Source organism: Hyperolius riggenbachi, chromosome 9, assembly GCF_040937935.1.
Source record: "Hyperolius riggenbachi isolate aHypRig1 chromosome 9, aHypRig1.pri, whole genome shotgun sequence".
Lineage (NCBI taxonomy): Eukaryota > Metazoa > Chordata > Amphibia > Anura > Hyperoliidae > Hyperolius > Hyperolius riggenbachi.
In genome coordinates this window covers 63,622,134-63,647,135 of record NC_090654.1, presented here as the reverse complement: position 1 = coordinate 63,647,135, position 25,002 = coordinate 63,622,134, and the positions used below count along the sequence as shown (strand labels likewise).

The window sequence follows — 25,002 nt, the reverse complement described above, 5'->3', positions numbered from 1 at the left end:
CTAATGCCTAACACTGACCTCCCTCCTAATTCTGCTTGATCTGTGCTGGGTGGGCTCTCCAGCCCACAGCACAGATCACATTGCAGCCACGGCGACCAGACTTCCCCCCTTTTTTCCCCACTAGGGGGATGTCCTACTGGGGGGGTCTGATCGCCTCCGCTCTGTGTAGCCGAGCGGGGGGGCTCCTCAAAGCCCCCTTCCACAGCGTTTTTCAGCCTCCCTCTCTTTCCCTCCCTCCCCCCCTTCCCATGGGTGGCACAGGCCGGCGATCCGTCCTGCACCGCCTCTGATAGGCTTCAGCCTATCAGATGCCTGCGATCCCAGGCCAATCAGAGGCCGGGGATCGCCGATCTCCTTTACGGCGCTGTTGCGCATAGCGATGTAAACACCGGGGATTTCTTCCCCGCGTGTTTACATTTAGCCTGCGAGCCACGATCGGAGGCTCGCAGGCTGTTTAGGGAGACACCCTCCGTGAACTGACATGGAATGTTTCCATGTAATTCTACTTGCAACCTGCCGCTGCCTATCGGCGTTAGGCGGTCGTTAAGTTGTTAATTAACACTAACCTCCTCCTCCTAATGCTTAGCACTAACCCCCCCCCCCCCTCCTCGTAATGCCTAATACTAACCCTCCTCCTCCTAATGCCTAACACTAACCCCCTACTAATGCCTAACACTAACCCCCTACTAAGGCCCAACACTAACCCCCTACTAAGGCCCAACACTAACCCCCTACTAAGGCCTAACACTAACCCCCTCCTAATGCCCAACACTAACCCCCTACTAAGGCCTAACACTAACCCCCTACTAATGCCTAACACTAACCCCCTACTAAGGCCCAACACTAACCCCCTACTAAGGCCCAACACTAACCCCCTACTAAGGCCTAACACTAACCCCCTCCTAATGCCTAACACTAACCCCCTCCTAATGCCTAACACTAACTTCCCTCCTAATGCCTAACACTAACCCCCTCCTAATGCCTAACACTAACCCCCTCCTAATGCCTAACACTAACTTCCCTCCTAATGCCTAACACTAACCCCCTCCTAATGCCTAACACTAACCCCCTACTAATGCCTAACACTAACCCCCCTCCTAATGCCTAACACTAACTTCCCTCCTAATGCCTAACACTAACCCCCTACTAATGCCTAACACTAACCCTCTACAAATGCCTAACACTAACCACCATTCTAATGCCTAACACTAACCCCCCTCCTCCTATTGCTTAACACTGAACCCCTCCTCCTAATGCTAACCACCCTTCTATTGCCTAACTGTACCCTCCCTTCCCACTCACAATCCTACTGACTAACACTAACCCCCTTCTAATGCCTAACACTAACCTTCCCTCCTAATGCCTAACACTACCCCCCTCCTACTGCCTAACTCTAACCCCCTCCCAGTGCCTAACACTTTCCTCCTCTCCTAATGCCTAAAGAGAAGAGAGTGACAGGCTAACAGTGTGACTGCAGGGAAATCTACACCTATGGCAACAGCAACAGGAAACTAACTATTTATTCATTTTTTTTTCCATAAAAAGATAGTTAACCCCCTCACCTCAGTGTCAAACACTCAGCAAAAAGTGTAGGTCCACTCTAAAAGCAGAAGCTCTGAACAACAGGCAGGCAATCAGCATTTTTAAAAGGAAGTCAACAATGGCTGCTTCCATATTTGTCTCACTTCAGGTTTAAGAATTGGCTGTGACCGCCGGGCACCTGTATTTAAATCAAGCGGTAGAGCCCAGTGATGGGGATGAGGGATTTATGCAGTGTGGGGATTGGGGATATCAGTGAGTACACTGATGCAGAGCCTGGGAGGGGAAGGGTAACAACTCTGTGTTCACGTGCTGCATGCTCTTTATTGTTATTTTTGATTTATATAGCGCTGTACAGCAGAATACAAGGTAGAACAATACAATATAAACAGCACAACAATAAACAATACAAAAACAGTGGTGGAGCACAGCTGATGCAGTTAACAAATCAACTACAGCTATTTACAGGGGGACAAAGGTGAAAGAGAACCCTGGCCAATCAGCCTTAAGGTGGCCATACACTGGTCGATTTGCCATCAGATTGACCAACAGATAGATCCCTCCCTGATTGAATCTGATCAGAGAGTGATCGTATGGCTGCCTTTACTGCAAACAGATGGTGAACCGATTTCAGCATGAAATCGATTCACCATCTGTGAAGCTGCCGCCGCCCCCCCTTCTTACATTACCTGATCTGGCCGGCGCGTGTCCCCTGGTCTCCGCTGTCACTTCTCCACGCTCGGCTCCAGCTTCACTGAACTTCCTGCCGGGGGAAGTTTAAACAGTAGAGGGCGCCCAGCGGAGAAGAAGACAGCGGAGACCAGGGGACTCGTGCCAGCGGAGTAGGTAGTGTATTGCCGCTAGCGTCGGTCATCAGGCATTCAAGCGCCGCTATCGACGCACTCCCGACCCGCCGGCGATCGAGCGAAATCTTCCGCACGGACGGCTCGACGGGAATCGACAGGAGCGTCAGTCATCAGGCATTCAAGCGCCGCTATCGACGCACTCCCGACCCGCCGGCGATCGAGCGAAATCTTCCGCACGGACGGCTCGACGGGAATCGACAGGAACGATTGATTTCGGACGGAAATTGATTGTTCTGTAAGCGTTTGCTCAATGATTTCACAGCAGATTCGATCACAGTGATCGAATCTGCTGTATATCATCGCGAAAATCGTTAGGTGTATGGGCCCCTTTAAGCTCAACACACATCATACAATCTTGGTTGTTCAATCTTACCACTTTCATGTAGTATAAGAGCTTATCCAATCAATCATTCAAGGTATTTTCAATCTGTTGGCCCTTATACTACATAGATTTGATAAATCTGTACAACCAAGATTGTATTGTGTGTGTTGAGCTTATAGAGTCTAATGCTAGGTACACACCATACAATTTTCTGTTAGATAGATGGTTCAATAGATAATGTCCGTCATGTTCGATCCTATTTTCGATCGTTTTTCTGGTCGATTTCTCATAGAAGTGAATGGAAATCGATTCGGAAATCGATCGGAAACCGATTAGAAAATTGATCTAACGGAAAATCGAAAAGGAAAATTGTATGGTGTGTACCCAGCATAAAGGTGGCAATACATCTAGCGATTTGACTGTACGATCAACCATTCGATTCATACATTTTATCGAATCGAGAGAGAATCAAGTGCGCTCCGGTACAATCGATGAAAAGTGGCTAATATCAGGTCGAATCAACCAACTTAGTGAATGGAGCAGGATGCAAGATATCGGACGATCGTACAGGAATTGGCCACTGTTCACATGTCATTCCATTCACTCGGAATCCATTTTTGCATTCAGAGCACGGAAGCACAACATCAATCAGATGGATTAGTGAAGGTGAATGGCATAAGATATCACTTGTAGTAAGTGGGCCACTAGTCCATAAACTTTCAATCAACCAGTAAATTGCCCAATAAAGTCGATCGCTTTGTCGACTGAATCGGATTCGCTAGATGTATGGCTACCATTAAGGGTTAAAGGGTACCTAAAGTGAAACTAAGGTGCCCAGTTTAACTTACTTGGGTCTTCTTCCAGCCCCCTGTAGTCTTTCAGGTCTCACTGTCCTGCTCTAACATCCCACTCTGATCCATTCAGCAGCTGTGCCCCTCTGAAAGCTGCCGGACTAAGCCAGTCACAGGCTACTGCGCATGCGCAGCCCCAGCTGTGCGCTTCCTGAACCACATTGAATTTGGCACATGCACAGTTGCAATTTTTGCAAACTGCGTGTGGCCTGGGGCTGCGCATGCAGCTTTGGGAGGGGAAGGCTGCTGAATGGATCGGCACAGAATATCAGCGAGGGACCAGAAGGACTATAGGGGGCTAGAAGAAGCCCTAGGTAAGTTACACTAGGAACTTTTTAGGTTTCCTTTAAGGGACAGGACAATAGGTGAAAGGAAGCTGTATAAGATGATAAAATGGTGGTCAGTGGTTAAAGTGTCCTATGTGAGAGAGTATGCTTGCCTAAAGAGGTGAGTTTTCAGGTTGGGCCTAAAAGGAGAAAGTGTGGGTAAGTGGTGGATGTGTTAAGGGAGGGAGTTCCAGAGGAGGGGAGATGATTGAGAGAAAGCTTGTAAGTGGCAGTGAGAAGAGGTGACCAGAGAGGAAGACAGTAGAAGCTCCTGTGCCTTTTACGTGCCTATAAACAGCCGTGTGGGAAGATGAAGGGTGTTTTTGCTTAATTGTGCCTTGATCTGTGGACCCCATTCATATTTTGCAATGGTGCTCCATCATATGTACTTATGCCAATGACTGTGGAAGAAAATAAAGCAACTTGCAGCAGGATGGATTCAATTGCATTTTATAGCAGTGCACATCGGCACCAATGACACACAGAAGAAAGCATGTCTATTCAATCTACTGAGATGCATCAGAAAACACCTCAGTATGTCTGCACATCAATTAATCAGCTTTCCCTATTCCCGGAAAGACATGCAAACAGGAGGCTATGATTTGAGGTCCACATTTGGTGGCTCCAGACTTGACGCCGAGATGTGGGGCAGCTCCGCAATTACCTGGTTTACACCTAGGAGACAAGCACCTCCCACATTACCTGGTTTACACCTAGGGGACAATTAATGCTAAATGGGGGCCTTGCTAGAAGCAGGGTGACACCCCCAGATTACTGAGATAACGTGTATCTGATTGGTTGGAGTTAGTGTGCTATTATCAGCTTGCTTTGAAGCTTTTTCTTCTGTCCTTGTGTTCAGCACCTACAGAACAAATGTTTCCCTGAGCAGAGCATTGTCACCTCCAGGCAAGGACCAGGGGCTTGTTCACAGACAGGCGTGAGGCCTTGGCACTCCCGCACCAGGTGACACTCTATTTCTGAAATCCAGAGTGTGGAAAGTGCAATCTGTTGCCTATTTGCCCTACTCTCTGCCCTGGCGCTGCCCCTTCCCTGTCCAGATAAAAAGCATATTTCCTGCTTCTGGATGGTATCAATCTCAATGAGCCCAGGGGGCCCTCTGTAGACGGTGCTGGCTCCAACCGGCCCCGATACCTTCAAAGGCCCGTCGCCCCCTTTTGTGAAATCCCTGTCTTAGTGATCAAACGCAGGGTCATATCTGAGCCGAGGCTTCCACCGTTCACTGCTGCCCCCAGGTGTGTGATCTGCTCTGCTATTCATTACAGGATTACAGGCAGGAAACGCTGATCACATGGGCGGTGCTGGCATCATCACACATGGCTGCAACTGGAGAAAGCCTCTCATTGAAGTCATGTCGTATCCAATCTTTTCTAATACCTCACATGAAACAATCAAGGTGGCCATACAAGATAGAATCAAATCGATTGATTTTTCAGTTTTTCTGATGAAAATGGTTGATTGTAAATGAAATCGAAGAGAATACTTTTTTTCCCACTAAAGTTGAATACTCAACATTGACAGAGGAAGATGGATCCAGCAACGTCACCCTGACAACAAGCTCGCCCTCATCCATCTTCCGGCCGGTGGGTATGTGCATCGTCACATGATGTCACACGACAGGCATGTGCGGGAAGTCAAGCCATCGCTGTACTTTGCGCGGAGTCATCAGTGACAGTCGTTTATCCCCGCTTGATGCGAAATGACGTTCGCGTGATTTGCACCAGTACCCAAGTTACGAGATTGCGTAAACAATCGCTCATTGCTCAAAATATCGGCAATCGTCTGGAAAATTACGCTGCGGGAAGGGGCCTTTAAAAAAAAAAAAAAAAAAAACAATAAATTTTTCTATTTAAAAAATAAAATAAAATCTGATTGGATGCGTTAGAAAAATCAGGCTGTTTGATATTTAAAAAAAAACGATCATAAGTGTATGGTATGTTGGTTTGATTTTTCTGGTTATTCAATCAAGCAGAAAAATTGATCATACTTCTCTGGTCCAAAAAAGCCTAAAAAATGAAATCGTGTATGGCCACCTTTAGATGTATCTCACAATTATTGCTATTATTAAGAAGCACCACCATGCTCTGTGGTCCTGTCACAAGACATTATAATTATCTTTATACTGTAGAAGCAATACCATTTTGCCTTCGTAAGGCCCCTTTCACACAGGACAGCTGACGGCAGTATGTTCACAGCCTGTCAAGGTGGTGACACACGATACTCTAAAATGATCCAATTTTAAGACAATTCAACAAAAACAATCGGTTGTGCGGAAAATTCAATAGCTTTTTTTTCTTATTCGTGTGAGAAATCTGACCAATTTTTTTTTCCATAAAAGTTGATTGGGAGTGCAGTGTTTCCCCCAAAACCTATTAGCCGGGTGCTTCACCCGGCTAATTCTGCTGAGCGCCCGGCTGTCTTGGCTCTGAGGGCAGCACATACTGAGGAGGTGGGGCCAGCCAGCAGAGCAGTGGATTATAACTAAGAGGTGGGATCACACACATGCAGCTCTTTGGTCCCAGCAGATCAGGAAAGAAAAACATTGTCTCCTGTACCAGTGTACAGCGCTGCTGCCCCCTAGAGTTTGCTGCCTGAATTACCACCATGCAAACCTGAGTCATATAATTCAGGTAGCTAATTCTAGGATGTAGTAGCGCTGTACACTGGTACATTGGATGATCTCCTCAAACACTCTCCCTCTGCTGCTGACACACGGACTGGAGAGCTGCAAGAGTGTGCATTCCTCCGATTATCATTAATTGCTTTCTTGTCTGGCCCCGCCTCCTCTCCTTATGCTGCGTGTGTGTGTGTGTGTGTGTGTGTGTGTGTGTACAACAACCAGCAATCAAGTGTCAGAAGACCACACTGATACTCTGCAAGGGTTCTGAGGGAGCACTATCAATTGGGGGGGGGGGGGGGGGAAGACTTGGAGGCCCATTAGCCAGGCTCTGGGGCCCTGGGAAATTGCCCAGTTTGCCCCTATGGAACTGCTTTGCACCTATGGAAGCAACGGCCACTGTATAACCCTGTCTGTCCCACCCCACGCTGGCTAATTTTTAATGCTAACCAGCTGGAAAAAAAATCTGGGGAGAACACTGGGAGTGGCAGATTTTTCTGAACAATCTTTATTAAGATTGATTGGTGTTGGGTAAATTGTAAGTCTCTTGGTTTAAAGACCCAGTCAATTTCTCTGAGTTTTTAATCATTTATTTTCAAAATTGGGTAGAAACTGAACACAGGTGTGGCACATTGGTCAGATATTTCAAATGTTACAATCAAATCAGAAAAAAATGATTGTAATTCTTGAATGAAAAAGAAATATACACTGCACACAAAAATGAAAGAAACACTAAAACAACACTATGCAACTTCAGGTCAATCACACTTATGTGAAATCAAACTGTCCACTTAGGTAGCAACACTGATTGGCAGTCAATTTCACATGCTGTTGTGCAAATGGAATAGACAACAGGTGGAAATTATAGGTAATTAGCAAGACATCCCCAAAAAAGAAGTGTTTCTGCAGGTAATGACCACAGACCACTTCTCAGTTCCTATACTTTCTGGCTGCTGAATGCTGGAGGTGCTCTCACTCTATAGTGGTAGCATTAGACGGAGTCTACAACCCACACAAGTGGCTCAGGTAGTGCAGCTCATCCAGGATGGCCCATCAATGCAAGCTGTGGCAAGAAGGTTTGATGTGTCTGTCAGCGTAATGTTCAGAGCATGGAGGCGCTACCAGGAGACAGGCCAGTACATCAGGAGACGTGAAGGAGGCAATAGGAGAGCAACAATCCAGCAGCTGCTACCTCTGCCTTTGTACAAGGAGGAACAGGAGGAGCACTGCCAGAACCTTGCAAAATGACCTCCAACGGGCCACAAATGTGCATGTGTCTGCTCAAATTGTCAAAAACAGACTCCATGAGGATGGTATGAGGGCCCAAGGTCCACAGGTGGGAGATGTGCTTACAGCCCAACACCGTGCAGGATATTTGGCATTTGCCATAGAACACCAAGATTGGCAAATTCGCCACTGGCACCCTGTGCTCTTCACAGATGAAAGCAGGTTCACACTGAACACATGTGACAGAGTCTGGAGATGCCGTGAAGATCATTCTGCTGCCTGCAACATCTTCCAGCACGAATGGTTTGGCAGTGGCTCAGTAATGGTGTGGGGTGGCATTTCTTTGGGGGACCGCACAGCCCTCCATGTGCTCATCAGAGTTAGCCTGACAGCCATTAGGTAACGAGATGAGATCTCCAAACCCCTTGAGACCATATGCTGGTGCGGTTGGCCCTGGGTTCCTCCTAATGCAAGACAATGCTAGACCTCATGTGGCTAGAGTGTGTCAGCAGTTCCTGTGAGATGAAGGCATTGATGCTATGGACTAGCCCGCCTGTTCCCCAGACCTGAATCCAACTGAGCACATCTGGAACATCATGTATCGCTCCATCCACCTACGCCACGTTGCACCACAGACCGTTCAGCAGTTGGTGGATGCTTTAGTCCCGGTCGGGGAGGAAATCCCTCAGGAGACCATCCGCCACCTCATCAGGAGTATGCCTAGGCATTTGTAGGGAGGTCATACAGGCACGTGGAGGCCACACATACTACTGAGCCTCATTCTGACTTGTTTTAAGGACATTACATCAAAATTGGATCAGCCTGTAGTGTTTGTTTCCACTTTAATTTTGAGTGTGACTCTAAATCCAGACCTCCATTGTGATGTGATTACTGTGATTGGCTTGCAGTAATTATGGGGTCAGGAGCCAATGAAATTCCAGCAAGTATGCTACATTAATCAATTGACATGTGATAAATTGTTGGATAGGGTGTAACCAACCATCACTTCTGAAAATAAATGAATCCATTTTTTCAAGGCTATATTCACAAATCTGGCATTATTTTTCTTACAAGGAATGAACGCTTTTAAATTATGAAACATCTTAGGTCTTGCTGATGTACAAAGTTATAAACCAAGTTGTTACCGAAATACAGGTTATATGTAAAAACAAATGGTAAACACAGGCATGTTCTTTGCTTAATGACATGCTCCTGTGTCCAATGTGTGCAGCTTTCCGCCCCCCTCCCCTTCTCTCCACTGCGGGCCCCTGAAAATACAGACAGCAGGATTGTCGCTAGATAACTAGGGGAAGGGGAGTCCCTAGCAGGAGAAGCACTACTGCAAAACGCCCGTTCTCCTCCTCCTGGAGCCTCTTCCCCGCCTCTATCCCTCCTCTATCCCGCCCTCTGTGGCTCTCCCCACCTCCTGCTCTGTGAGGAGAAGCAGAGAGGCGAGCTGCAGAATTGTGACCCCAGGGTCACTAAAAATGAAACTGACTGATAGCTGGCCACAGGAGTGGCAGTGAGATGCTCTACCTGATCTGGCTAGCCCCCTGGAACACATAGTATGTTGTTGACCGTTTCCTACAAAACTGGCCTTAGACTATGGTAGGACATTGAGCAATGACTATGGTAGGGATTAGATTGTGAGTTCCTCTGAGGAACAGTTAATGGAATGACCGTGCACTGTGTAAAGTGGAGTAGAAGATGTGCGCTCTATATAATTACATACTAATTAGAATAGTAAAATCGTAACACCCCTGGCATTCCATCTATTTAGTCCATCCTATTTAAAGGATGGGTATGAGGTAACCCCTGCCCCCCCCCCCCCCCAAAAAAAACCAACAACAACAAGATCTACTTACCAGGGGGTTCCTCCAGCCCCTGGCAGCCTGTCACTCAATGCAGCTTCGCTTCCAGCCGGTGTCCCCTCCGTTGCAGATGCTGACCTCGCCAGATCAGCATCTTCTGCACCTGTGCACGGCTGCACCACTCAGGATTACGCTCATGTATTTGCACAGAAGACATTTGCAAAGGGCATGATCCCGTACACTGGCTGGGAGTACCCCACATGTACTCTTTAAAGTAGACTTTTACCTATATGCAGAAAGGTAGTAACCTACTAGCAATATAGAATGGGTCTACTATTGCCTTTTTTAGCAGAATTCCCTATTGGCCTCTACTCTTTGATTCACCTTTAAAACATATATCAACCCAATCTCCCCCCCCCTTCTGTTGGCTACACCCATTGGTTAATTCTTTTTTTTCACCCCTACTTCCCAAGTACTCCATTACTCTTATCTAAGAGGTGTATCTTTACGCATACATTTAAAATGTCCGCGGGCAAATTTGCACGCATGGTAAAGACGAAAGACAGCTCACCCTGCTTGCTGAAACACTGGGCCGTATTCAATACTATTCCTCTTCAGAGTTGTTCTAACTTGGTGTGGACATGTAATTTGTGCTGCCGGCCAAAATTACCAATTTTTTTTTCTAATTTGAGCAAGGGGATCAGAGACTCCTATCACGTCCCGCTCCTGACAGTTTGCCAGCTGAGGGACGTCACTTGTTGCTTCTCCCTTTACCCTGAATGCAGCAGTTCTCCCTCAGGCCCGCCTCCGCTGATGGGGGCGTGGCCTGATGTTTGTGCTGCATTGGTCAGCAGGAAGTGCGGTATGTGGGGTGGGCGTTTCATTTCTCCCGTGCGTCTCCCAGGCAGGGGAGGGCCAGGTGACCATATAGGCCTCTATAGAAGATCTGAATGTTGTATTCAGTACCTAATCAGGTCCGCAAAGTGGGATCTAGAGCTGATTGGTCGCCACGGGCGACACAGAGCGGTCTGATGGGTTAAATTCTATAGTTTGTGAGTTTATAAGGTGAGCATTCAAATGAGATGTTAGACATGTAACAGAACTTGATAAAGGAGGTTGTCATATATGTCTTTATTATAAATAAAAAGAGCAAAATAAAATTGATTGTGCCGGAATGACTTCTATGTATTCACGATTGGAGCTCATCGTGCTGCTGAGGCCATTTCCTTGCACATCACGTCGATTTGCACAGGAGTGCACAGCACCATATACGATCGCATAATTATTAAATTGACATTATTGATCTCTCAACCCAAACATTCTTGATTATTACCTGTTATGCACTTGTTACTTATTCCACCGTTTAACAAGGCCTCATTGTATTCTGTGCTCTTTGCTGTAGAGTTCTATTTACTTACTGCTGAATCAATAAAGAATAGTAAAATGAATAAAAGGAGTGTGGTCCATGACAGTTGGCCTGGGAGGGCGGAACGCATGAATCCAGTCCTGATGACTACATTCTCCCCATGCATGAAGGCTATCCATCTCTGTCTCTGCCTGAGCAGATGCTCTACCACAGAAAACAGGTATCTGCATCATAAAGAGGCCCTGTAGTGTTCTATAAGCTGCATTGACAGCACCTGCCTGCCTGGCTTCCATTTAATTGGCTGTTGTGTCTGGCTCGTGCCAATTGACAGGCGTGTGCCGATCACAGCTACTTTAGCAGTGCTGAAAGGATCAGCCTAATCCTTTTCATCAGGCTGACCAGCACTCTCCTTATCTGCCCTCTTCAAATGATAATCAGAGATGACCCCTGGGCCTACGCACCACATTAACCCCTGCATTGCTGCCCTCATTGGCCAGACCTCTCGTCTCCTGTGGAGAGGGGCTGTGCTCAGCCATCTGAAAGAGCATAATAATCAGGGTCAGATATGGATTGAGCTGTTTTTGTTATTTAAATGAAGAGAAATCTAATCTGGATTCTATTGTCCCTGAGGAGGTCTGCACAGCCTGTCCTTCCCCTGGCGACAGAGCCGAATAGACCTCTGACCCGTGACGTGGGCCCCGGTACTGCCGCTTGGTGGGGTCACAGATTGCACCTCAATGTCCAGAATGATGAAGAGCTGACCTCTGACTCTTCAGTGGGATCTTCTTTATATCATCAGATTGATACAATGTCAGCAGATGACCCATGATCACTGAATGCCTCTTACCAGCTGTGCCTGAGCCTCCTGTGTGATGGGGAAGGAGTTAATACGCATCTGAAGCTTCCGCTGATGGGCCATTTATCTTGCACATTTCCTTATCTTCAAAGCTCTTCTATTCCTGAAGTGGAGAGGGGGTGAAAGAGTATTAATACCAGTTAAAACATGAAAGGATCCATATGACACTCTTAGAGCTCACCTAACCCAGTCTGCTTGCAATATGGCTGAGGTCCTCTGCTCCCATGTACAGACCTAGCACTATGTAGAGGGCACAGAGCCCAGAGGTTACCTAGCCCAGCCTGCTTCTAATATGGCTGAGGTCCTTGATGTGTTATACTTCATCGATTAATACTGCCCAGTCTAAACAGGTAGAGTCAATCGATGAGGTAGTATGGATGGTGTAATGGTTAAGGGCTCTGCCTCTGACACAGGAGACCTGGGTTCGAATCTTGGCTCTGCCTGTTCAGTAAGCCAGCACCTATTCAGTAGGAGACCTTTGGCAAGTCCCCTAACACTGCTACTGCCTATAGAGCGCGCCCTAGTGGCTGCTGCTCTGGCGCTTTGAGTCCGCCAGGAGAAAAGCGTGATATAAATGTTATTTGTCTTGTCTTGTCTAGTATGTCAAAATATTCTATTTTATCGGGTTGTACTATTGTAGAGGTATCTTTGGTGATCTAGTTATCATTGCTCCCTGGTCGCACCCACCCATACAGCTGTTCCTGGTGTTCTAGTGGCCAGTAACAGGGGCTGCTGGGACATATAGTGCCTCCATACAGAACACAGGAGGGCTGGCAGTTGTGGTGCAGTAATAGGGGCTGATGGGGCATGTAGTGCCAACATACAGGATGGGAAGAGGGCTGGCAGGAACTTGTGGTTCAGTAATGGTGAATGATGAGGCCTGTAGTCCTATCATACAAGTTAAAGGAGGGCTGCCTGGGACATGTGGTGCACTAATAGTGGCTGGATAGTGTAATGGTTAAGGGCTCTGCCTCTGATGTAGGAGTCCTGGGTTCAAATCCTGGCTCTTCCGACTCGGTAAGCCAGCACCTATTCAGTAAGGAGTTCATTGGGCAAGTCTCCCTAACACTGCTACTGCCTACTGAGTGCGCTCTAGTGGCTGCCTCGCAAGCGCTTTGAGTCCGACAGGAGAAAGGCGCTATACAAAAAAAGGAATTATTATTAATAGCAGCAATTTTTTCCCCCAAGAGACCTCTCTGGCTACATAACTGCTATTTCTCTAACCTTTCATCAATCCTCCTAAAGAGCTCCAAAGAACTTGGTCAAGGTTGAAAATGTTTGCCACCCATTCAAGCGAATGGGGATTAAAAATAACAAGAACCAGATACTTACCTGCAAAGAGGGAAGGCTCTGGGTCCTACAGAGCCTTCCCGCTCCTCTCACGGTGCCCTCGTTGCAACGCTGGCTCCCCTGTTAGAATCCCCCGCCGGAGGAGGCTTCAGAAGTCTTTGGGAGCCGAGTGCTCCAGACGATTTCTGAAGCCTCCTCCGGCTGGAGATTCTAAAGGGGGGGGGGGTGTTTGGTGGGCGGCTCTTTGTTGCCTGCCTGTACATGCCTGTCTGAGCACGTGAGAGTGCGTGCTCGCGCAGGTGCAGTACGAAGCAGCCCGTCTTCAGGAGCACTCGGGCTCCCGAAGACTTCTAGAGCCTCCTTCGGCGGCAGAAAGCAGTATTTGACCAATCTGGTCAAATCATGATACCGGGGGAGCCAGTACTGGAACGAGGGATCGGTGAGAGGAGCAGGAAGGCTCTATAGCACCCATAGCCCCTCCTTGGGTACGTATCTGGTTCATTCTTTTTTATAGGCAGGTCCTATTCACTTTAGCTTTATTTTTCTTCTCTACAAATTAAGCCTAGATTTGAAGGATCACTTAAGTTCTCCACTGTTCGCCAGCCTTGGAGAATGTCAGTGACTCAGGGGCCATTTCCTTTTTGAAAAGCTCTGTTTCATGAATACTTGGCACCACAACATGTGCATTATGAGACTGTACAATACTTTTAGTGGGAAAGCTCACTCCTGTTTATGGAATGATCTTTCCTATAATAGATTTCTCTCAGATTGTGGTGAGGCTTGGGTATCCCAGTTACCATTAGGCACTGTTGCTACTGCTGCTGAAATCTGGTTGAATATCTAAATCAGGGAGATATCAATGGTTTCATAAAATGTTGTCTGTCAGGACCTAAACTATTGTTGCCCGTGTGACATAAAACACACCCCGAAGGTTTTTGCTTATCTCCCCCCCTATACTTCTACTATACTCCTCTATGCTCGTCTATTTAGACCAGCCTTTCTCAACCTTTTTAACCTGGAGGAACCCTGCAAATAACATTTGGATCTCAAGGAACCCCTGCAAACAAATTTTTAATCTCGAGGAACCCCTGCATTTATTTTTCTGGAGGCATGGTCTTTAAAGGGAAGGTTCAGGGACAGTTGGTAAAAAATAAAAATCCGAATCCACTTACCTGGGGCTTCCTCCAGCCCGTGGCAGGCAGGAGGTGCCCTCGGCGCCGCTCCGCAGGCTCCCGGTGGCCGACCCGACCTGGCCAGGCCGCACTGTACAGAACTGAAACTGAACCTGAACCTTCCCTTTAAAAGTAGGTTAGGGAAGGTTGGTTAGGCCACCAGCAATCTCGGTCACCATAACATTGGTCCATCCTAATTAGGCGTACCTGAAATATTATATAAATGAATGTGTTAAACGGTGACACCTTGTGTTTGCTCAATATTTCTCTTTTGTTTCCACTCTAATGGTGCCCTACACGTCAGATATATACCTAGACATCTGTATCATCCTCAATGCCAAATGTTTCATTATCTGTGTTATGCTAAACCTGTTTTGAAAAACAATAAAAATTGATTTTTGAAAAAAAAAAAAAGTAGGTTAGGCTGTTAATTTCACTAACTCCTATTACACTGCCACTCATTATATTGTGCTCATTATTATTCTGACCCCCAGTGTTATGCTGGGAATACACGTTTCGTTTTTGCCTTCGTTTTAGCCTTCGTTTCGATTGTGCATTTTGTGCTTTTCGTTCCCGAAATAATCGAACGTACGGTTAATATCACCACCCACGGTGTCGTTTTTTTTTTCCGATTCTGATGGTTTCGTTTTTCCAATAATCGAAGGCTGCAAAGAAACGAAACGAAAATCCCTTTTTACAGGGACGGACTAACATAAACGAACATATAATCGATCTGAACAGCCATCAAGCCTACCAATGGCTCGATTAGATGGATAAAGAGAGATAATATCAAACATGTTCGATCACGAGTCGTTCGTTTTTGGGGTCTATTAATCGAAACTATAATGAGATTATGACTATTTTCACATACGTTTTCAACACTCGATTCGTTTACTGAACGAATCGAAGGCTAAAACGAAGGCAAAAACGAAACGTGTATTCCCAGCATAAGGCTTCGTTTTACAGTACCTCCTATTATAATGTGCTCTATTATACTTCCTCCACGATAGGGGAAAATGCCAAGGAACCCATGCAGAGTCCTCAAGGAACCCCGGGGTTCCATGGAACCCTGGTTGAGAAAGACTGATTTAGAGTAATCAACCCTTCATAGAAGGGATGAACATGCTGAGGTGACAAAGGGTGATAACATATATTGCTGTGCCTATACATATATACAGTGTGGTTGTCAACTAGAATAAAAAATAGCAGAGCATCCCACCACCACATCAAAACATCCTCCAGCATGTACAGCCCATGTCAGAGCTCTGGTCTCATTAGACGAGCATAGAGGAGAGGTATAGCAGCTGAACAGCCAATTTAGGCTAAAGCTGCAACTGACTCTAAATACACTCTCACTCTACTATTTGCTGGTTACTCTGTTCCAAGTTGTGCTTGAGTGGAACCAGCCTCCAGTCCAGCACACATATTTACACCCATTTTGCATTGGGAATAGCTACACCCACACATCCTTACCCCTGGTAGTAAGAAACGTGTGTGTGTGTACGTGTGTGTGTGTGTAACGTGTGTGTGTGTATATAGTGTGTGTGTGTGTGTGTGTGTGTGTACGTGTGTGTGTGTATATAGTGTGTGTGTGTGTACGTGTGTGTGTGTGTGTGTTTTGGGAGGGGGGGGGGGGATAAGCAAAAACCTTCCACTTGCATTGGGATGTGTTTTATGTCAGCAACTGACTCGGGTAGCCGACTGTGTTTTATGCCAGCACGGTGGCGTAGTGGTTAGCACTCTCGCCTTGCAGCGCTGGGTCCCCGGTTCGAATCCCAGCCAGGGCACCATCTGCAAGGAGTTTGTATGTTCTCCCCGTGTCTGCGTGGGTTTCCTCCGGGTACTCCGGTTTCCTCCCACATCCCAAAAACATACAGATAAGTTAATTGGCTCATCCCTAAAAAAATTGGCCCTAGACTACAGTACTTACACTACATAATACAAACATAGACATATGATAATAGTAGGGATTAGATTGTGAGCTCCTTTGAGGGACAGTTAATGACAAGACAATATATATATATACTGTACAGTGCTGCGTAATATGTCGGCGCTATATAAATACTAAATAATAATAAATAATAATAATAAAATGCCAGCAACAGTACTGACTCGGGTAGCCGACTGAGTATTAGTTTGCAGATATCAATGGTTTACCTAATTTTCCAAAACTCTAAAGGCAGACTGGCCATACATCTAGCGACTTGGCGGCCGGACGACTATCAGTTTCGATTATAATTAAATTAAAATTAGTGCCGCCCGATCAATGATGTGACCAATTTGGGGCCAAAATTGGTGGAATGTATCAATCGGACATGCTACTAAATGTTGGGTCGACATGCTCAATCGGGTGCATGATGGTAATAACCAGAAACAATGAAATAGTAAAACCTTAAAAAGTAGATTTTAAAATAAAATAACATTGTGGGACATCCCCGACGGAATCCCTGGCACTGTTCCCCTTAGTATAAAATGTGCCCCGTTTGTGAATACTTTACATGCTGGTGTCCGGCGCTGGCTCGGGGCTCCATCCACATACAAACGTCTGCATAACGTGGGCACGTGTGTGATGTCACATACACATGCCCACGTTACCCTGGCAACCTCGTGGGGCGTGTATGAGGGCGGAACCCAGAGCCAGCGGCGGACACCGCCAGGTAAAGTATTCACAGACGGGCACCAGGGGGAACATTTGACACTAGCCTGAGTCGAGTCCTCCCAAAGTCGGGTAGCTCCGTACTGCGCATGCGTGAGAGAGCACCCTTGCGCAGGTGCAGTACAGAGCGGCCCATCTTCAGGAGCAGCTGGGCTCCCAAAGACTTCAGAGGCCTCCTGCAGCAGCAGAGAGCTGTATGTGAAGGATCAGTAGAATACTGCTTTTGGGGCGACAGCGCTGGAACCAGGGGACTGTATGAGGGGATGGAAGGCTCTATAGGACCCAGCGTCTTCCCTCTCCATAGGTAAGTATCTCTTTGTTTGAATTTTTTTAGGTTCCTATTAACTTTTAGTGTGAGAAGCATGGATATAAAAATCCAACACCCCCTTTACTGCAACCACTGTGCCAGTCCTGGGGTCCACTGCCAGGACTACAAACACAATGCCCTGGCTCAGGGACGGATCTAGGGGGGAGCAAGCGGGTCTCTTGCCCCAGGCGCAGTTTGTTGAATTCTTAAAAAGGCGGAAAAATTTGGATGGGGAATGGCAGTTTAGGCGCCAAAACCTGACCTTGCCCCAGGCGCAACGTGGGGCAACTTGCTCTAGATCCGTCCCTGCCCTGGCTATTAATGGAGCTGTCTCCATTGGGAGCGTCTCTCCTTCCTGATCAGCCTATGTTTGTACACGATGGATATTTTGTCTCTGAAGTATATTTATGGAGCGCAGCAGAAGCTGGCAGCCTTTGATGTTGTAAGTACTTCCTGCCTTTGGATGGTTATGAGGATGCATGCCCATATGTCACATATTAGAGGCAGACCCCTCCCCATCCTCATGGCTGATACCCTGCAGGTCAGTGGCCCATCTCACACTGCACTTCCAGGATCCTGCTACATGCAGTATAAGGTTACACAAATATAGGCAATATCCCAAATCCTGCTGCCTCCATCCACTCCATCTGCTACTGCAGAACATATAACTACACAGTGGGGGGAGAGGTGGTCTGGCCAGGGAAGTCTGTCGCTGTATATTGTTACAAGGATACCTGATGGCCTTGTTACCAGCTATCTGTAACACAGAAAACAGACAGTAACATGTATGTCTGAGGGGTGATTGCTGCTGCTGCTTATCCCCTGTCTGACAGCACAAGAGTATTTATAGAAGCAGAGTTACAGCAGGACGTGGACTGTATAAACAGGAATTCACATTGAATGGAGCTACTAGCTGATAAATGACGGCTGGGAATGTAAATTTAGGCATAAATTATGCCATTTATAAACCAATCCGATGAAAGATTAGCTCCTAAAAATACTCGTCTTTATATGAAAACCATTTCAAGGACTATCTGTAGTCCACAATGCAGTGCAACATACAGGAGTCATAATTTGAGGTCAACTGACATATTTTAACCTTTAAGCCCCATACCCACCCAGTGATTTTTGAGGACTATTCTGCAAACAAACTATTTCTTTTTTTTTTAACTCGTTTAACGAAAATTTGTTAACAACGCATAAGAATGCATGACACGGCAATTGTTCATTTTTGAACGACCGACATGTCCAATTAAGTCACTGAGGATCGTTTCCATCCTCATTGACTTGCGCAGGTTATACCATAATCATGTACGGTAAATGGTTATTTACACGATGGTTAGTTTCCACCAATGCAAACGATGCTTCCTGATTCAGCCAGATAGATTGAGGAACGATTGTTCGTTGGTGGTGATCCCTGATCCTGATCCATCTTGCCATGATCTGCTAGTGGGTATTTACTTTTACACTGTCAGCTCTTTTTTAAAAAAAGTTACTCTCTTGTGCCAGCTATTTTGGCATGCTGGTGACTGAATGTTTTGACACGTTCCACATTAGTAAGTAGGGATTGTGTTCGAGGGCAAGCAATTGAGATTTGACACAGATGAAAATCTATGCATCTTGTAAATGGGCTGATCCAATCTTGGAAGCATGAGATTGGTCCTTTTTCAAACTAGCATAGATTTTCAACAACATTTGCATAGTTCTGCACCAATTTATTTGCATATCTCTAGCTAGTTGAAAAGAGTGCTCGAACCCCAACTTCTAAAGCTGAATACTCACCTTGTGACGAAGGAAGATGCATCACAGCCACTTCCCACGACGATGAGTGCTCCCTGATCCATCTTCCTAGCAGGACGAGACAGGCGCAAACAAAACTTCAAGCAATCACGCCAGGGGCAAACCCAGGATTTTCAAGGGGGGTTTTCCTGAAAAGTCTCCCTCAGCCACGCACAATACAGTATAGTAATATGAAAGGACATCATGCTGGGTACACATAATGCAATTTCCCGTCCGACTGACAGGATCTGACAATTATTTCCTAAATGTCCGATCTGCTCCCGATCCACAACGGGATGGATCAGGAGCAGTTTGGATACAGATAATAATGAGGACAGCCGACACTGGTAATGAAGGGCAAAGTGAAGCATTTCCACAGCAGGGCATAGGGCTGTAATCATACCTGACTCTTAAGTTCCCCAGAGCTGCTCCATGCTCTGTACACACGCTGCTGTTACATGCTCTGAACACATGCTGCCACTCCATGCTCTGTACACACACTGCTGCTCCATGCTCTGTACACACGCTTCTGCTCCATCCACAGTCAACTAGCAGGGAAAGAAAGGGGGCAGTGCTGTGAGCTGCAGGATGCCTGCAGATATTCTGGTGTCTCAAACACGGCAACAGCCCTGGTCTGAGGCTGGATTCTGGGCAGCTGTAACCCCCCCCCCCCTGCGTTTGCCTATGCACGCGATGACGCAAATGAGACTTCAAGCGGTACCTTGGGCAGAATGCTAAACGACATTCATGTGATCACACGTCTGTACCCACGTCATGAGATCGCAGAAATTACCGCTCATCGATCCATAAATTGCCGGGAAAAACATCTGAAAATCGCAAGGTGGGTCCGGGCCTTTACAGTGTAATGTGGTGAAGTGCAATCATTCATATAAAAAAAGACTTACAGGAGCAACGTCCATGAATCCAACAGGCAAGCATACCGTTATTCTAAAAAATGAAAATCGGAAATTCAGCAGTTACGAAAAATGCCTTTAGATGTCATAGACGCAGAAATTCCACAACATCTAACGACGTCGGCGGCAGCCAAAAGTAGTTTTAGCGCAATATCTTTAAATGTCTGCGGCAATTATGAAACGTCTAAAGAGGTCGGTGGCAGTCTAAGGGTCAAACTGTATCTGAACTTTAACGAAAATACAGTATACACGCAAGCAAAAACCGATCCCAATCCACAACGCAATTATAGCACTGCTAGTTTTGCCAGGCCCTGGATGAGACGGTTGTATGTAATGGAGCCCTGTGTGTGTTTGGAAACACTGATCTCCGCACTGTGTACAGAGGAAAATTACATGTTGGTCACAAGCTTCTATATAAATATAATCACATGGCTACAAACTCGAGACATCAGGAGATTCCAGTCATGGGGAATGTGGAATAAAAGTGGCTCATTATATTGCTCATCGCGCACAGTTACTTCATTCATTGTCTTCACAGAACACTTTTTTTTTTTTTTTTTTGAGAAAGCCACTGCTGTGATTGAATAATAGGAATTAGTTAGAGGCAGGCACGTGCACAGGGGGGTGCTCTGGGTGCCCAGGCACCCCCCTTTTTAAAATCTTCAAAAAAGGCCCCTCTCGCTGCGCGAAATAAGCCCCGCCCCGATAGTGATAAGCCCCGCCCACCCGCGGGAAGCTCCACCCCCGCCTGGGACATTTTCAAGTAGAGAAGCCCAGACAGGAATCCTAGTGTGGCATACTAACCTCTCCCTCCACCTAGGACCCATACTGACCTCTCCCTCCACCTAGGACCCATACTGACCTCTACCTCCCCCAGCACCCATAGTGACCTCCCCCTCCACCTAGTACCTAGTGACCACTCCCTTCCCTAGCACTCAAAGTGACCTCTCCCTCCACCTAGGACCCATACTGACCTCTCCCTATCCAGTACCCACAGTGATATCTCCCTTCACCTAGCATCCACAGTGTCCTCCTCTCCCTCCACCTAGCACCCACAGTGACCTCTCCCTCCACCTAGCACCCACAGTGACCTCTCCCTCCACCTGGGACCCATAGTTACCTCTCCCTCCCTTCCTAGCACCCACAGTGACCTCTCCCTCCCCCAGCACCCACAGTGACCTCTCCCTCCACCTAGCACCCACAGTGACCTCTCCCTCCACCTGGGACCCACAGTGACCTCTCCCTCCCCCAGCACCCACAGTGACCTCTCCCTCCCCCAGCACCCACAGTGACCTCTCCCTCCACCTAGCACCCACAGTGATCTCTCCCTCCACCTAGGACCCATAGTGACCCCTCCCTCCACCTAGTACCCACAGTGACCTCTCCCTCCCCAGCTCTCAGGGCCGGGCCGAGGCATAGCCTGGAGAGGCTCCAGCCTCAGGGCGCAGTGTAGGAGGGGAGGCACAATTCATTCAGCTGTCATTCTTAATTGTGTTTGAAGCAGAAAGAAATAAGAAAAGGAGATACATGGAAGTGACTACAAGCCAGATAACTAGAGATTAACCCATTCGCGTTCCGTCGTTTTCACTTGAGAAATGTTCACCTCCCATTCATTAGCCTATAACTTTATCACTACTTATCTCAATTAACTGATCTATCTTTTTTTTTTCCGCCACCAATTAGACTTTCTTTGGGGGGTACACGGCTAAGAGCCACTTTACTGTAAATGCATTTTAACAGGAAGAATAATAAAAAAACTGAAAAAATTCATTATTTCTCAATCTCAGCCATTATAGTTTTAAAATAATACATGCCTCCATAATTAAAACTCACGTATGGTATTTGCCCATATGTCCCGGTTATTACACCGTTAAAATTATGTCCCTATCACAATGTATGGCGACAATATTTTATTTGGAAATAAAGGTGCATTTTTTTCCGTTTTGCATCCATCACTATTTACAAGTTTAAAATAAAAAAAAAATATAGAAATATTTCATCTTTACATTGATATTTAAAAAGTTTAGACCCTTAGGTAATTATTTACATGTTTTTTTTTTTTTATTTACATGTTTTTTTTTTTTATATTAAACATTTTATTTGGGTATTTTTGGGAAGGTGGGATGGAAACAATAGGTTTTTAATGTAAATGTGTGTTGGTTTTTATTTTTTTTTTACTTTTAGTTGTAGTTTTACTTTTTGGCCACAAGATGGGGGCCATGAGTTTGTTTACATGACGTCACTCTAAGCGTAACACACGCTTAGAGTGACGCATGGGGGAGTTAACAGCCAGAAAAGGCGCAGCTTCTGAGAGAAGCTGTAGCTTTTTCAGCGGGGGAGAGGAATTAGTGATCGGGCACCATAGCCCGATTCACTGATTACCTGGCTAACGAACTACGGGCCGGGAGCGCGCGTGCATGCACGCGATCGGCCGCGGGAACGCGCATGGTTCCTGGAAGTAGTTTCTACGTCCAGGAACCAAAATAGGTTAAGGTGTTAGGGGCCCTGGGCACCTCTTAGTTTAATAGCAATCAGTGTGTGACGGCTGGGCTGGAGGGATAGAGGGGCGCACTTTGGTGTCTCAGCCTTGGGTGCTGGAGGACCTTGTCCCGGCTCTGCCAGCTCTAGCAGTGATCCTGCCTACCCCAGCACCCACACTGACCTATTCCTCCCCCAGCACCCACAGTGATGTTTCTCTCCCCCAGTGGCTACCCTCCTGTCCCCTGCAGCACCCACAGGGACCTCCCATCCCAAAAGCAGCACCTACAGTGACCTCTCCCATTTCCAGCACCCACAGTGGCTTCTCCCAACACCCAGCATCCACTACCTCCTCCAGTAACCACACTGACTTCTCCCAGCACCCACAGTGGCCTACCCTTCCCCCAGCACCCACACTGACCTCTAACTCCCGTAGCAGCAACTATGCCATTCATAGCAGCACCCATAGTGACCTCCCACCCTCTGCACCCACAATGACCTCTACCTCCCGAGACCCACAGTGATCTCCCCCAAAGGACCCACAGTGACCTCCCTTTCCTCCAGCACCCATACTGACCTCTACTTTCCACAGCACCCACAGTTACTTCTCCCCCCAGCACCCACAGTGACCTACCCTTCCCCATCAACCACACTGACCTCGACCTCCCCTAGCAGCAATTATGCCATTCATAGCAGTACCCACAGTGACCTCCCACTCCCTGCACCCACAGCAATCCCACCAATATTCAGCACCCACATTACACTCAACCAGTAACCCCCACTATAGCAAGCACCCAGTACTTGCACCAAGCACCCTGCACCCAATACATCCGGCCTCAATATGGCACTTAGTACTTGTATCAAACAGCCACATGACACCCAATACCTGCACCCCTTCACCCTATAGCTGGCACCCAGTACTTACACCTACATGGCACAGTACTTGCACCCAGCTCTGACATACACTCACTACTCACACCTGCACACAGTCTCCACATGGCACCCACTCACATAACCAGTACTAGCACCCGAAGTACCTGCACTCAGAACCCACGTGACACACAACACCCACCCAGAGCTAGCACCCAGTGCAGGCACGGCACCAAGTATTTGCACCTATGTGATACCCAGTAGTACCTGCACCCAACACCCACATGTTTCATCTGCAGTAGTTACAGTTGCACTAAGCCTCCACTTAGTGCCCAGTACAAACACCAAGCACTCACATATGACATCCAGTACTTGCACCCAGAACTCACAAGGGACTGAGTACCTGCAATCAACACCTACATGATGGTTGATACACACCCATACAGCCAGAATCCACATGACACCCTGTGCCAGCACCCAGAACTCACATGGCACCCAGCATCTTCCTTTAGCACCCACATGACAACAAATACCCCACTAGCCAGCACCCATCACCCATATGTCACCATGTACTCACTCCCAGTACCCACTTGGCACTCAGTATTTGCACCTAAGACCCACATACCCCCATAATCAACACCCACATGGCACAGTACTCACACGTCACCGAGTTCCAAAGCCATTATATGCACCTAGTACCCGTCCATGGCCAGCACCCAAATAGTACCCAGTACCCATCCTTGGTCCGAACACATATGAGACACAGTACACTCCCATGGCACACATCCAGACAATGCATGGCACTCCCTACTCACTCATGTCCAACACTCACATGGCTCCCTGTACCAATTAGCACTCACATGGCACCCACTATGGTTTATCACCATCTGCTACTCATTCAGCACCCAATACTGCATAGCACCCACTGCAAATAAACACCCAATACCAACTGGACCTTGGTACCCAAAGCAGCTTGACACAGACTTTACTTTGGCATCTCAGCACCCACTGCAACTTACCACAAAGTGAACCTTTGCGTCTTACCATCTACTGCATCTTGGCACCAACTGCACCTTGGCACTTACTGCAGTTTTGCATCTACTAATGCTTAGCAACCACTGCATATTGGTAACCACTTGTGTGCCTGAAAAGAGGCTTGGGTGCTGATCAAGAGGGACAGAGGTCCCAGTAATGAAAGGTGAGTCTGTGCCCCCACAGTGGGCTCCACTGTGCCCACTCTAACCCACTGCGGCTGCCTGATACTGCTATAAAGGTGTGTGGGGGAGGGGGGGGGGTTAAGACTGCCTTATGCTTTCTGGAGAGGGGGTATTACATACACAATTTAGCACGATTAATTGATTTCAAATTTGAGCACCACACCCGTGGTTATCTTCTGCATGGCCCTGCCCCTTCCTGCAGCACCCACACTGATCTCTACTTTTCCCATCAGCCACCCCTTTCCCTCAAATCTGGCACCCAGTACTCACACTCACATGACACCAAGTATCTGCACCTAGGCCTAAAATTGCACCCAGTACTCACACCTGCACACAGCTCCCACATGGCACCCACTATCTGCACCAAGTAGCCACCTAACCCATACCCGCACCCAAAGTACCTGCATTCAAAACCAATGTGATGTCCAAAGCCCACCCATAGCCAGCACCCAGTACAGCATGTCACCAAGTATTCGCACATATGTCACACTGGGTACCTGCACCCAGCACCCACATGACA

General features: G+C 47.2%; 1 long non-coding RNA gene across 3 annotated transcripts in view; it reads right to left on the bottom strand.

The window, feature by feature from the left end:
* LOC137532446 (uncharacterized) overlaps window positions 1-25,002 on the bottom strand; it is a 145,955-nt gene that overhangs the window by 28,843 nt on the left and 92,110 nt on the right. For all 3 annotated transcript variants that reach the window (XR_011023931.1, XR_011023930.1, XR_011023929.1), the window contains exon 6: window positions 11,791-11,902. This is a non-coding gene — a long non-coding RNA (uncharacterized lncRNA). The remainder of the gene's footprint in view (window positions 1-11,790; window positions 11,903-25,002) is intronic.